The following is a 15683-nucleotide window of genomic DNA, read 5'->3' on the forward strand; positions in this document are numbered from 1 at the left end:
GTGGTGTCCACCGAAGCTTCCTTCCCAGATGAGCTTAACACATTCAATGCTCACTTCGAGGCAAACATTACTGAGCCATCCAGGAAGACTCTCACTGCTCCGGACGACCAGGAGCTTTTGCTCCCCAAGGCTGATTTGAGGAAAACGCTCAAAAGAGTGAATACTCACAAAGCCACCAGTCCAAATGGGATCCCTGGCCGCATCCTCTGAGCGTATGCTGACCAGCTGGCGGGTGTCTTCTTGGACATCTTCAACCTGTCCCTGTCCCAGGCTGTAGCCCCACCTGCTTTAAGGAGACCACCATCATCCCAGTGCCCAATAAAAAAACAATGTGACATACCCAAATTACAATTGCCCCTTCACGCTCACCTCTGACACAATGAAGTGCTTCGAGAAGCTGGTCATGGCCCACATCAAGGCCAACATGCCAAACACACTGGACCCATTCTGATTTGTATACTACTCCGACAGATCCAAGGAAGATTACATTTCCATTGCTATTCACATGGCCGTAACACATATGGACAAGAGGAACACCTACAGTTGAAGTCGGACATTTACACACACACATTTCTTGTTAAAAAACTATAATTTTGGCAAGTCGGTTAGGAGATCTACTTTCTGCATGACACAAGTAATTCTTCCAACAATTGTTTACAGACAGATTATTTAACTTATAATTCCCTGTATCACAATTCCATTGGGTCAGAAGTTTATATACGCTAAAATGACTTTGCCTTTAAACAGCTTGGAAAATTCCAGAAAATTAATACCATGGCTTTATAAGCTTCTGGTAGGCTAATTGACATCCTTTGAGTCAATTGGAGGTGTACCTGTGGTTGTATTTCAAGATCTTCAAACTCAGTGCATCTTTGCTTGACATCATGGGAAAATCAAAAGAAATCAGCCAAGACCTCAGAAAAACAATTGTAGACCACAAGTCTGGTTCATCCTTCGGAGCAATTTCCAAACGTTTGAAGGTACCATGTTCATCTGTGCAAACAATAGTACACAAGTATAAACACCATGGGACCACACAGCCATCATTCCACTCAGGAACGAGACGCGGTCTGTCTCCTAGAATGAATGTACGTTGTACGTTGGTGCGAAAAGTGCAAATCAATTCCAGAACAACAGCAACGGACCATGTGAAGATGCTGGAGGAAACAGGTACAAAAGTATCTATATCCACAGTAAAACAAGTCCTATATCGACATAACCTGAAAGGCCGCTCAGCAAGGAAGAAGCCACTGCTCCAAAACTGACATTAAAAAGCCAGACTACGGTTTGCAACTGCACATGGGGACAAAGATCGTACTTTTTGGAGAAATGTCCTCTGGTCGGATGAAACAAAAATAGAACTGTTTGGCCATAATGACCATCGTTATGTTTGGAGGAAAAAGGGGGAGTGGTGCACTTCACAAAATAGATGGCCTCATGAGGATGGAACATTTGTGGATATATTGAAGTAACATATCAAGACATCAGGCAGGAAGTTATTAAATCTTGGTCGCAAATGGGCATACTTCCAAAGTTGTGGCAAAATGGCTTAAGGACAACAAAGTCAAGGTAATGAAGTGCCCATCACAAAGCCTTGACTTCAATCCTATAGAAAATTTGTGGGCAGAACTGAAGAAGCGTGTGTGAGCAAGAAGGCCTATAAACCTGACTCAGTTACACCAGCTCTGTCAGGATGAATGGGCCAAAATTCACCCAACTTATTGTGGGAAGCTTTTGGAAGGCTACCCGAAACATTTGATCCTACTTAAACAGTTTAAAGGCAATGCTACCAAATACTAATTGAGTGAATGTAAACTTCTGACCCACTGGGAATGTGATGAAAGACATAAAAGCTTAAATAAATATTTCTCTCTACTATTATTCTGACATTTCACATTCTTAAAATAAAGTGGTCATCCTAACTGACCTAAGACAGCAATTTCTACTCGGATTAAATGTCAGGAATTGTGAAAAACTGAGTTTAAATGTATTTGGCTAAGGTGTATGTTAACTTCCGACTTCAACTATTCAACGCGATTGTTCCGTCCAAGCTTGACACCAAGCTTAGATCCCTGGCTCAGACCACCTTCAGCAACAGGATCCTCGACTTCCTGACTGGCAGACCACAGACTGTTAGGATCGGCAACAATATCTCCTCCACACTGACTATTAACTTAGGGGCCCCCCAAGGGTGTGTCCTCCAGCCTATGCTGTACTCCCTGTTCAACCACAACTGTGTGGCTTCGCATGACACCTACTCCATCATCAAGTTTGAATAGGTCCCACCCCGCTCAGAGAGAGACACATAGCTGCATGTGAGCTCTCACGGTTTTCAACGTGTTTTTACAATAGGATAGATTTGGAGTTAGATAAACTTGGATTTTTCGGCAGGAACATGTGCAGGATGCTACCCTCCACAGCATGGCCTTCTCTCCAGATCAAAACTCAAAATCTACAATCTAATTTTGACCAAAATGAGAGATTACTGCTACCAAGGTTTCCTTTTTCCAAGCTATACGGAGTGTGATCTAGCAAACAAACAGCAGAGACCTGAGGACACCATTCAACCTGGAACTCAGCTGTCAGGCTTGCAAGGACAGACCAGATACAACTTCAATTAGCACTAAGGTGTGAAGTAAAAGGAGTCGAGGCCTTTGGGCCCAACAAGTGACAGGAATCTTTGAAGCGCCCTTTGAAGCCCCCTCCTGCTGTTCAAAGACCATTCACTGGCATTTTCTACAATAAATCTGCCTCCAGAAATAAAAGCTTCTCCAAAGTGGCTGTGACACCTACTCCCGTTGCCTGCTGCAACGCTGCTTGGATTCTACCTGGCAATCTGTACACCGTCTGCCCTGGCCTGTCTCCCCCTGTCTGGTACAGGTACCCCCACCATAGTGGGGCAAAAAAGTATTTAGTCAGCCACCAATTGTGGAAGTTCTCCCACTTAAAAAGATGAGAAAGGCCTGTAATTTTCAACACAGGTACACTTCAACTATGACAGACAAAATTAGAAAAAAAATCCAGAAAATCACATTGTAGGATTTTTAATGAATTTAAATGCAAATTATGGTGGAAAATAAGTATTTGGTCGCCTACAAACAAGCAAGATTTCTGGCTCTCACAGACCTATAACTTCTTCTTTAAGAGGCTCCTCTGTCCTCCACTCGTTACCTGTATTAATGGCACCTGTTTGAACTTGTTATCAGTATAAAAGACACCTGTCCACAACCTCAAACAGTCACACTCCAAACTCCACTATGGCCAAGACCAAAGAGCTGTCAAAGGACACCAGAAACAAAATTGTAGACCTGCACCAGGCTGGGAAGACTGAATCTGCAATAGGTAAGCAGCTTGGTTTGAAGAAATCAACTGTGGGAGCAATTATTTGGAAATGGAAGACATACTGTACATGACCTCTGATAATCTCCCTCGATCTGGGGCTCCACGCAAGATCTCACCCCGTGGGGTCAAAATTATCACAAGAACGATGAGCAAAAATCCCAGAACCACACGGGGGGACCTAGTGAATGACCTGCAGAGAGCTGGGACCAAAGTAACAAAGCCTACCATCAGTAACACACTACGCCGCCAGGGACTCAAATCCTGCAGTGCCAGACGTGTCCCCCTGCTTAAGCCAGTACATGTCCAGGCCCATCTGAAGTTTGCTAGAGAGCATTTGGATGATCCAGAAGAAGATTGGGAGAATGTCATATGGTCAGATGAAACCAAAATATAACTTTTTGGTAAAAACTCAACTCGTCGTGTTTGGAGGACAAAGAATGCTGAGTTGCATCCAAAGAACACCATACCTACTGTGAAGCATGGGGGTGGAAACATCATGTTTTGTGGCTGTTTTTCTGCAAAGGGACCAGGACGACTGATCCGTGTAAAGGACAGAATGAATGGGGCCATGTATCGTGAGAATTTGAGTGAAAACCTCCTTCCATCAGCAAGGGCATTGAAGATGAAACGTGGCTGGGTCTTTCAGCATGACAATGATCCCAAACACACTGCCCGGGCAACGAAGGAGTGGGTTCGTAAGAAGCATTTCAAGGTCCTGGAGTGGCCTAGCCAGTCTCCAGATCTCAACCCCATAGAAAATCTTTGGAGGGAGTTGAAAGTCTGTGTTGCCCAGCAACAGCCCCAAAACATCACTGCTCTAGAGGAGATCTGCATGGAGGAATGGGCCAAAATACCAGCAACAGTGTGTGAAAACCTTGTGAAGACTTACAGAAAACTTTTGACCTCTGTCATTGCCAACAAAGGGTATATAACAAAGTATTGAGATAAACTTTTGTTATTGACCAAATACTTATTTTCCACCATAATTTGCAAATAAATTCATTACAAATCCTACAATGTGATTTTCTGGATTTGTTTTCTCCATTTTTCATTTCTGTCATAGTTGAAGTGAAAATTACAGGCCTCTCATCTTTTTAAGTGGGAGAACTTGCACAATTGGTGGCTGACTAAATACTTTTTTGCCCCACTGTATTTTATATTTTTCTTGTGCATTTTGCTTTGTTATTTGCCTCATGACTCCTGCATGCTTGGTTGACTACGGACATTCTTTACCCAACCGTGGGGCAGACTCACAATCGGGACTCTGACTCCCTATTGGTTACGCTGACTTTTGGCCTCCCATTCTATTCCAACCACCTCCCGCCGGCTTTGTATTCATGTTACCTGATGAAATTGCTGTACAATATGATCTTGTTGCCATCTGATGCACATTCAGATGTCATAATTCAGCACTGCAGAGCCCTCCCTGTCCTATGCCGTGCCTTGATTGTATTACTATTGTTGATATCTGGAAATGTGCATGTACACCCTGGCCCATCTATTGTTGCTAGCCCCAATTCTGACTGGGGCTCTGATATCTGCTTCACTGATTTCTCCTCTTTTCTGCATGTTAACACTAGCAGCTTATTATCTAAAATGGATTAATTGAAAGTGTGGGTTCACAGCTCCAATCCAGATGTGTTGGTCATTACTGAGACGTGGTTAAGGAAGAGGGTTTTGAATACTGATGTTAAACTTTCTGGTTATAACCTTTTTCGGCAAGACAGATCTTCCAAGGGTGGGGGAGTGGCAATCTTTACCAAGGATCACCTTCAGTGTTCGGTTGTCTCCACCAAGTCTGTCCCCAAACAATTTGATTTGTTTGTTTTAAGCATTCAACTTTCAAATAGCTCTTTGTTGACTGTTGCTGGGTGTTATCGTCCTCCATCAGCACCGTCCTTTACCCTACCTGCCCTAAGCTCTCTCCTGGCCTCTTACACAAAGTCTGAATTTCTCCTGCTAGATGACCTAAACTGGGACATGCTTAAACCACCTGACCAAGTCCTAAAGCAATGGGACTCCCTAAATCTTTCTCAGATTATTACCAATCCCACAAGATATGACTCCAAACACCCAGAAAAGGCTACTTTCCTCAATGTTATCTTCACAAACAATCCTGATAGATATCAGTCTGGTGTTTTCTGTAAAGGCCTTAGTGATCACTGTTTTACAGCCTGTGTTCGTAATGGCTGCTCAGTGAAACAACCTGTCCTGATTTGTCATAGATGCTTGCTAAAAAAATTTAATGTGCAAGCCTTCCTTCATGACCTGGCATCTGTAAAATGGTATAGAATCAGCTTGATCCCCTCTGTCGAAGACGATTGGACCTTATATTTGGATATTTTCAGTGGTATTGTTAACAAACACGCCCCAATAAAGAAAATTAGAATTAAAAACAGGTTCAGCCCTGGGTTCGACTGTGATCTTGCAGAGTTACTCCACCTCAAGAATTGCATTTGGCGAAAGTCTCAGCACACGCATACTCAGGCTGACTGGCTTTCGTTCAGGCAAATGAGAAATAAATGCACTCTGGCTATCCGGAAGGCCAAAGTTAGTTACCTTAATGAGCAGTTCTCTCTCCGTGGGTTTAATCCCAAGAAGTTCTGGAAAACAGTTAAAAACCTGGAGAATAAACCCTCCTCCTCACAGCTGCCCGTGTCCCTTAATATTGATGATGTGGTTGTTACTGACAAGAAGCACATGGCTGAGCTCTTTAATCACCACTTCATTAAGTCAGGATTCCTATTTGACTTTCCCGTCCAATATTTCTTAATCTCCCACCCCTTCTAATGCGACTATCCCCAATGTTTCTCCCTCTTTTTCACCTGCCCCGCTACAAAGCTTCTCCCTGCAGGCAGTCACTGAGTCCGAGGTGCTAAAGGAGCCCCTGAAACTTAACCCCCCAAAAAACATCTGGGTCAGATGGTTTAGACCCTTTCTTCTTTAAGGTTGCTGCCCCTATCAGCGCCAAGCCTATCTACAACCTTTCTGGGGAGGTTCCCATTACTTGGAAGGCAGTCACGGTTCGTCCTTTATTTAAAGGGGGAGATCAAGCGGATCCTCACTGTTATAGGCCTATTTTGCCCTGTTTATCAAAAGTGTTGGAAAAACTTGTCACTAATCAACTGACTGGCTTTCTTGATGTCTATAGTATTCTCTCGGGTATGCAATCTGGTTTCCGCTCAGGTTATGGATGTGTCTTAAAGGTTCTCAATGATGTCACCATTGCCCTTGAATCTAAGCGATATTGTGCTGCTATTTTTATTGACTTGGCAAAAGCTTTTGATACTGTAGACCATTCCATTCTTGTGGGCCAGCTAAGAAGTATTGGTGTCTCTGAGGGTCTTTGGCCTGGTTTGCTAACTACCTCTCTCAAAGAGTGCAGTGTACAAAGTCAGAAAATCTGATGTGTCAGCCACTGCCTGTCACCAAGGGAGTACCCTAAGGCTCGATCCTAGGCCCCACGCTCTTCACAATTTACATCAACAACATAGCTTAGGGAGTAGGAAGCTCTCTCATCCATTTATATGCAGATGATACAGTCTTATACTCAGCTAGCCCCTACACGGGGTTTGTGTTAAATGCTCTACAACAAAGCTTTCTTAGTGTCCAACAAGCTTTCTCTACCCTTAACCTTGTTCTGAACACCTCTTGACAAAGGTCATGTGGTTTGGTAAGAAGAATGCCCCTATTCCCACAGGTGTGATTACTACCTCTGAGGGTTTAGAGCTTGAGGTAGTCACCTCATACAAGTTCTTGGGAGTATGGCTAGAGGATACACTGTCCTTCTCTCAGCACATAACAAAGCTGCAGTCTAAAGTTAAATCTAGACTTGGTTTCCTCTATCATAATCGTTCCTCTTTCACCCCAGCTGCCAAACATACCCTGATTCAGATGACCATTCTACCCACGCTAGATTACGGAGATGTAATTTATAGATCTTCAGGTAAGGGTGCTCTCGAGTGGCTAGATGGTCTTTACCATTCGGCCATCAGATTTGCCACCAATGCTCCTTATAGGACACATTACTGCACTCTATACTCCTCTGTAAACTGGTCATCTCTGTATACCCGTCGAAAGACCCACTGGTTGATGCTTATTTATAAAACCCTCTTAGGCCTCACTCCCCGCTATCTGAGATATCTACTGCAACCCTTATCCTCCACATACAATACCCGTGCCTGTCACATTCTGTTAAAGGTCCCCAAAGCACACACATCCCTGGGCCGCTCCTCTTTTCAGTTTGCTGCAGCTATAGACTGGAACGAGCTGCAACAGACACTCAAACTGGACAGTTTGATCTCAATCTCAAAGACTCAATCATGGACACTCTTACTGACAGTTGTGGCTGCTTTGTGTGATGTATAGTTTTCTCTACCTTCTTGCCGTTTGTGCTGTTGTCTGTGCCCAATAATGTTTGTACCATGTTTTGTGCTGCTACCATGTTGTGTTGCTACCATGCTGTTGTAAGAGTATAACTTTAGACCGTCCCCTCGCCCATACCCGGGCGCGAACCAGGGACCCTCTGCACACATCAACAACAGTCACCCTCGAAGCATCGTTACCCATCGCTCCACAAAAGCCGTGGCCCTTGCAGAGCAAGGGGAACTACTACTTCAAGGTCTCAGAGCAAGTGATGTCACCGATTGAAACGCTATTTAGCGCGAACCACGGCTAACTAAGCTAGCGTTTCACATCCGTTACACTGTGTTGTCATGTGTTGCTGCCTTGCTATGTTGTTGTCTTAGGTCTCTCTTAATGTAGTGTTGTGTTGTCTCTCTTGTCGTGATGTGTGTTTTGTCCTATATTTATATTTTATTTATTTTACATTTTTAATCCCTGCCCCCGTCCCCGCAGGAGGCCTTTTGCCTTTTGGTAGGCCGTCATTGTAAATTAGAATTGTTCTTAATTAACTGACTTGCCTAGTTAAATAAATGTTCAATAAATTAAATAAATAAATGTTTACTGATGACACCACGGTTGTAGGCCTGATAACCAACAATGATGAGTCAGCCTACAGGGAGGAGGTTAATGAACTGGCATTGCCGTGTCATGACAACAACCTCTCCCCCAACATCAGCAAAACAAAGGAGTTGATTGTTGACTTCAGGAAGCAGAGGGAACATGCTCCAATCCACATTAATGGGATTGTAATAGAGAGTCACAAGTTCTTCGGCATCGACATCACCGAGGACTTGTCATGGACCAACAACACCACAACTCTTGTCAAGATGGTGCAACAGCATCTCTACTTCCTAAGGGGGCTGAAGAAATGTTGCATGCTGCCCCGGGTACTTTCCAAATACTATTGCATCACCATCGAGAGTGTCTTAACTGGTTGCATCACTGGAATTGCTCTGTCTACGACCACAAGGCACTCCAGCGGGTGAAGACGGCCCAGTACATCCCTGGGACCGTGCTTCCACCCAGTCAGGACTCAAAATGGTGCCTGAGGAAACATCATCAAGGACCCCACACACCCCAGACACGAGCTGTTGTCTCCTTTACCGTCAGGCAGATGATATCAAAGCATGAGGTTTGATACCAACAGACTCAGAGACCGTTTCTATATATAATCCACTCTGATTCTCCACACCTTAGCACACATTAGAACTACTGCCACAAGACTCTTATTATACTGCTCAATGTATACACTTGCCCTCCACCCCATTCCCCAATACACATGTAAATATTGTAGTATACATTTTGCCTTCCTGTATTATACATATGCTAAAATGTTTATTCTACTCTACTGCCATTTTATGTTTGTATTCAGATGTTTTACTATTGCACTGTTGAGAAGGAACCTGCATTACATTGGACGATGTATACCATGCGTGTCCCGTAGATACAGCTGATACAACCTTAAACTTGAAACTAAACGTTTGAAGAGGTTTGGCATGGCCACCTCAGAACAGGAACTTTTACAGGTGCACCATTGAGAGCATTCTGTCTGGCTGCATCACCGCCTGGTATGGCAACAGTCCATCACTGGGGGCGAGCTCCCAGCCATGCAGGATATCTACACCAGGCGGTGTCTGAGGAAGGCCCGGAAGATCGCCAAGGTCTCCAGCCACCCCAGTTATGGACTGCTCTCTCTACTACCTTTTGGCAGGTGTTACCGGAGCATCAGCTCTCGGACCAACAGGTTCCGAGATAGCTTCTACCCCCAGGCCATAAGACTTTTGAACAGCTGTATAGCTGCAGCACAGAGCTGTACTCACCTTTACTATAAGAGATTATCTGCACTGACTCTCACTTAACCATCCTTACACACGCACGCACCATTGCTGCTACTATTTATTATTATTTATATTAGCTGCTTAACAATGTCACTATTCCCTTTAGCACATTTCATAGTCTATAATGTATATTCTTATTATGGGCATGGACACTGAGTGTACAAAACATTAGGAACACATTCTTTATATTAAATTGCACCCGCTTTTGCCCTCAGAACAGCCTCAATTCATCGGGACATGGACTCTACAAGGTGTTGAAAGTGTTCTAGGGTATGCTGGCCCATGTTGACTCTAATGCGTCCCATGGTTGTGTCAAGTTGGCTGGATATCTTTCAAGCTGTGGACCATTCTTGATACACACGGGAAACTGTTGAATGTGAAGAACCCAGCAGCGTTGCAGTTCTTGACACACTCAAAACAGTATGCCTGGCACCTACTACCATGCCCTGTTCAAAAGCACTTACATGTTTTATCTTGCCCATTCACCATCTGAATGGCACACATACACAATCCATGTTTTAATTGTCTCAAGGCTTAAAAATCCTTCTCCCCTTGTCACGCCCTGACCTTAGATATCTCTGTTTTCTTTATATTTTGGTTAGGTCAGGGCATGACTAGGGTGGGTATGCTAGTTTTTGTCTAGGGTTGTCTAGGGATTGTCTAGGGTTTTTTGTATGTCTAGGGTTTTTGTAGGTCTAGGTGATTTGTATGTCTATGGTGGTCTGGTTCCCAATCAGAGGCAGCGTTTATCGTTGGGGAGATTGGCAGAGTCAGGGGTTAGACCGGAGCCAACTCCCCGTGTTTACCGTGGGGAGCGTGTGACTGGTCAGACACCGTGTTACGCAGTGATGCGCACAGTGTCTCCAGTTCGCATTCATAGCCCAGTGCGTTCTATTCCAGCTCCTCGCATTTGCCGGGCTAGAATGGGCATCCAGCCAGGAAGGATGGTGCCGGCTCAGCACTCCTGGTCTCCAATACACCTTCTTGGACCAGGATATCCTGTGCCGGCTCTGCATACTGTGTCTCCGTTGCGTCTGCACAGCTCAGTGTGTCCTGTGCTAGCGCCGCGCACTTGCCGGGCTCAAGTGAGCATCCAGCCAGGACGCATTGTGCCAGCTTTACTCTCCAGATCTCCAGTGCGCCTCCATAGTCCAGTACGTCCTGTGCCTCCTCCCCGCACTCGCCTTGAGGTGCGTGTCTTCAGCCCGGTGCCACCTGTACCGGTCCCACGCACCAGGCCTCCAGTGTGCCTCCACAGTCCAGTACATCCTGTGCCTGTTCCCCACACTCGCCCTGAGATGCATATCTTCAGCCCAGTACCACCAGTGCCTTCACCACGCATCAGGTCTCCAGTGCGCCTCCACAGTCCAGAGCTTCCGGCGACAGTTCCCAGTCCAGAGCTTCCGGCGACAGTTCCTAGTCCAGAGCTTCCAGTGACAGTTCGCAGTCCAGAGCTTCCGGCGACAGTTCACAGTCCAGAACCTCCAGTGACAGTTCCCAGTGCAGAGCTTCCGGCGACGGGCCATAGTCTGGAACCTTCACCGACGGTCCACAGTCTGGGACCTTCACCGACGGTCCACAGTCTGGGACCTTCACCGACGGTCCCCAGTCCGGGGTCACCGGTGACGGTCCCCAGTCCGGGGTCTCCGGCGATGATCCACGGTCTGGTTCTACAAAGGCGGAGGGATCAGCGTAAAGAGGGAGGGCTCCGTCCAGGACCGGTGCCACCACCGAGGGTAAATGCCCACCCGGACCCTCCCTATAGTTTCAGGTTTGCGGCCGGAAGTCCGTACCTTTTTTTTGGGGGGGGGGTACTGTCACGCCCTGACCTTAGATATCTCTGTTTTCTTTATATTTTGGTTAGGTCAGGGCGTGACTAGGGTGGGTACGCTAGTTTTTGTCTAGGGTTTTGTAGGTCTAGGTGATTTGTATGTCTATGGTGGCCTGATATGGTTCCCAATCAGAGGCAGCTGTTAATCGTTGTCTCTTATTGGGGATCATATTTAGGTAGCCATTTCCCTTTGGTGTTTGTGGGATCTTGTCTATGTGTAGTTGCCTGTCAGCACTCGTTTGTATAGCTTCACGGTTCGTTTTGTTCTTTTGTTAGTTTAGTGTTCATGAGGTTAATAAATAAGAATGTACGTATACCACGCTGCGCCTTTGTCCCATTCGTATGACGAATGTGACACCCCTCTTCATCTACCCTGATTGAAGTGGATTTAATCAATAATGGATCATAGCTTTCACCTAGATTCACCTGGACATTGTATGTCATGGAAAGAGCATGTTTTTTTTTACAAAACTGTAAGTAGTATTGTTTCGATAGCAATGTATGAAAAAATACTACTTACAGTTTTTCACGATTGCTTGAGCACATTTGTCCAAACAGAATTTACTTTTTTCAAAACACTTAACACGCAACCCCAAACTGAAACATGTTTCAGACAATTTATTAGCAAAAGGTATTAAGAATCTAAAAACATTAAATACATGACACAAATCAATTACCTCCATCAAAACATACAACTTGTTATGTAATGGAAAGGTATTTCAAAAATCAATAAATACTAACTACAACTATCAATATAGCCTAACATGGATAACCCTCATGAAAGGCAAGTAAACATATTATCACAGCATGGGCTGTACTGTTTTTCTCCTAAAATTATTTTATCAAACCAATCCAAGTCTTTATTTAAACTTTTTCCATTTTGTCATTTACAAATTCAGTGATGCTGTACAGTATACCCAGAGAATAAACATAAAATTCACCAAGCTAACAAATCACTGCAAAAACAAAGCAATGTCAAAAAAGGCAGCACAAACAACACATACACCACATACACCACATGCACCACATTCACCACATGCACCACATTCAGTCCATTTGTTCTTGTCGATCAGGCCACAAGTATTCATCAACATCACACTTGATGTTTTCCCTCGCAATGCCGCAAGTTAAACATTTCCTTGCATGGCATATCCACGCTTGGCAGTCCTCTGAAGTGATTGCCAGACAACCCGCATTCATTGCGTCTAGGAGGATGGACAGTCTGGTCATGTGGGCAGTAATCATAAACGTTCCACCTCCATGCATCTGAACCCCTATTCCTCTATGGGCCCCTCTATCTCTCCTTTGTCCTTGCACTTGGCCTTTTACTTGGTCCATTCTTGCAAACAGCAACTCAGAGGTGACCTCTTTTATGCATGAATAAGGACTGATTGCTGATTGAACAATTGTGCAAAGAAGTTTTGCACATGTGTCGGATAGGTTCACATTCATGGGTGTAATTTGTATCAATTGTGACAAAATGTTTTAATTTAGTTTGACATGATTTACTCAACTGAGTTTTGCGTCTTTTGTAGAGAGTTGTGTTTACTGTTTTGCTAAAATGTGCTTAGCATTTGCATTGTGTGTGAAAGCAATGAGAAATTACTTACAGTTTTGCAAAAAAATATGTTGGTTAGATTATCATAGAGATGAAGACCTCAGTTTCATTAAAAGTATCTTAGCAATTGAAAAAAACTGTAATACTTATTGTCAATTTTTTTGTGTGACAAATGTGTATTGCACTGTTTACACCCTGTATCCTGTGCACGTGACCAAAAACGTTGATTTGATTTGAAGAGACTAGAAACAATACCCAACTATTTTATGCATTTAAAATTTTAAATTGTGCAGTATCTGTTTAAGAACTGCAAATATCTTGATAATGGTCACAGTGTGTATACTTATTATCACACATATTCATTTAGTTTGTTAGCTGGGCAAAAGGATCAAGATGAGTTTAATTGGGCAGAATTAGCTGCAACGTGTTCACAGTTAATTAGATGCGCTACCATGTTGAATTTAAGGCCTGTTGAGTAGTACGTCTGATTGCTGTCACAACAACGCAGGTGTTCACTAGCCACCTTGGGTTCACACCACTTCTCTGTCTCTCTTTTCTCTGTCTCTCTTCTCTCTCTTATCCCCCTCTCTCAGACTCAAGTCAGAGTGTTAAATGAGGAGAGAAGTGTAAGACCTTAGTATATTATTCGTTAACAGCTGAAGATGAATCTTGATGCATACTAATAATTCAGAGAATATGTTTCAGAGGAAGGAATATATTGGTTACATGATATGACACATACTGTAATGGTTAATGGACTGCTTTGCTAGCACAGACTGGAATATGTTCCGGGATTCTTCCGATGGCATTGGGGAGTACACCACATCAGTCACTGGCTTTATCAACAAGTGCATCGAGGACGTCGACACCACAGTGACTGTACGCACATACCCCAACCAGAAGCCATGGATTACAGGCAACATTCGGTCTGAGCTAAAGGGTAGAGCTGCCGCCTTCAAGGTGCGGGACTCTAACCCGGAAGCTTATAAGAAATATTGGTATGCCCCCGACAAACCATCAAACAGGCAATGCACCAATACAGGACTAAGTCTACTAGTGCCTTCAAAGCTCATCACTAAGCGAAGGATCCTGGGTCCAAACACCTCCCTCTGCAACTGGATCCTGGACTTCCTGACGTGCCGCCCCCAGGTGGTGAGGGTAGGTAGCAACACATCTGCCACGCTAATCCTCAACACTGGAGCCCCTCAGGGGTGCGTGCTCAGTCCCCTCCTGTACTCCCTGTTCCCCCATGACTGCATGGCCAGGCACGACTCCAACACCATCATTAAGTTTGCAGACGACACAACAGTGGTAGTCCTGATCACTGACAATGACGAAACAGCCTATAGGGAGGAGGTCAGAGACCTGGCCAAGTGGTGCCAGAATAACAACCTATCCTTCAACGTAATCAAGACAAAGGAGATGATAGTGGACTACAGGTAAAGGAGGACCGAGCACATCCCCCATTCTCATCGACGGGGATGTAGTGGAGCAGGTTGAGAGCTCCAAGTTCCTTGGTGTCCACATCACCAACAAACTAGAATGGTCTAAACACACCAAGACAGTCGTGAGGGCACGACAAAACCTATTTTGTCGTGATAGGTTTCAGAGGCCGAACAGTTTGTCATGCAACTGTTCGGCCTCTGACCGCAAGGCACTACAGAGGGTAGTGCATATGGCCCAGTACATCACTGGGGCTAAGCTGCCTGCCACCCAGGACCTCTACACCAGGCCGTGTCAGAGGAAGGCCCTAAAAATTGTCAAAGACCCCAGCCACCCATGTCAACGACTGTTGACTCTGTTACTGCATGGCAAGCGGTACCGGAGCGCCAAGTCTATGACTAAAAGGCTTCTCAACATCTTTTACCCCCAAGCCATAAGACTCCTGAACAGGTAATCAAATGGCTACCCGGACTATTTGCATTTTGTCCCGCCCACCCCTTTACTTATCTATTGTTTACCTAATACCTATTTTTCACTTAAAAATTGCACTGTTGGTTTGGGCTCGTCAGTAAGCATTTCGCTGTTTCACCTGTTGTATTCGGCTTATGTGATAAGTACACTTTGATTTGAGTTGAATGACATTGTCACAGCTGCATAGAGTAATAATGCTGTGTTATAGGCTATATTTTTTTAAATATATATTTATATTTACATTTGACAGAGTTAGAAGAGGTAGTGCTTTGTCTTACTACCAAACCCCTCTGATGATATTAACATTAATAGCAAAGAACAGTAATGGAGATCAAAAAGCATAACAATTATTTAACCAAACAGCAACTACTCAGACATAGCATATCTCATTGTGGACTGATATTAAAAACAGCTTTGAAAGAACGGATAATTCAGCCCTAGAAAAAAAAATGCCATGGGGCACACAAATCGCTTTAAATTTCAAGTCTTAGTAGAACCCCTCCTCATCTTTGAATTGTGTGTTAGCCTCTCCTCCTTTATATATATGTCTTGAGTATTTGGTCATGTGAGATGTGTACGTGAGGCTATGTGAGGCTAAGTAGACTGCGGAGTGAAATTTTATAGAGATTCTCAAGTACTTTTGTATAGTTTTTAGCCAGTAGCTTTGAAAGTGGCATTCACGAGCCAAAAGTGGTCCTCGAAAATTGGGTACTACATCACATATGTGCAGATGTGTGCACCACCTCATTCTTCTCTCTCTCTTGTTCTGCTGTGTGTACATCTTACTAGGTGTCAC

The sequence above is a fragment of the Oncorhynchus kisutch genome, linkage group LG11 (assembly GCF_002021735.2).
Source record: "Oncorhynchus kisutch isolate 150728-3 linkage group LG11, Okis_V2, whole genome shotgun sequence".
In the NCBI taxonomy this organism is placed as follows: domain Eukaryota; kingdom Metazoa; phylum Chordata; class Actinopteri; order Salmoniformes; family Salmonidae; genus Oncorhynchus; species Oncorhynchus kisutch.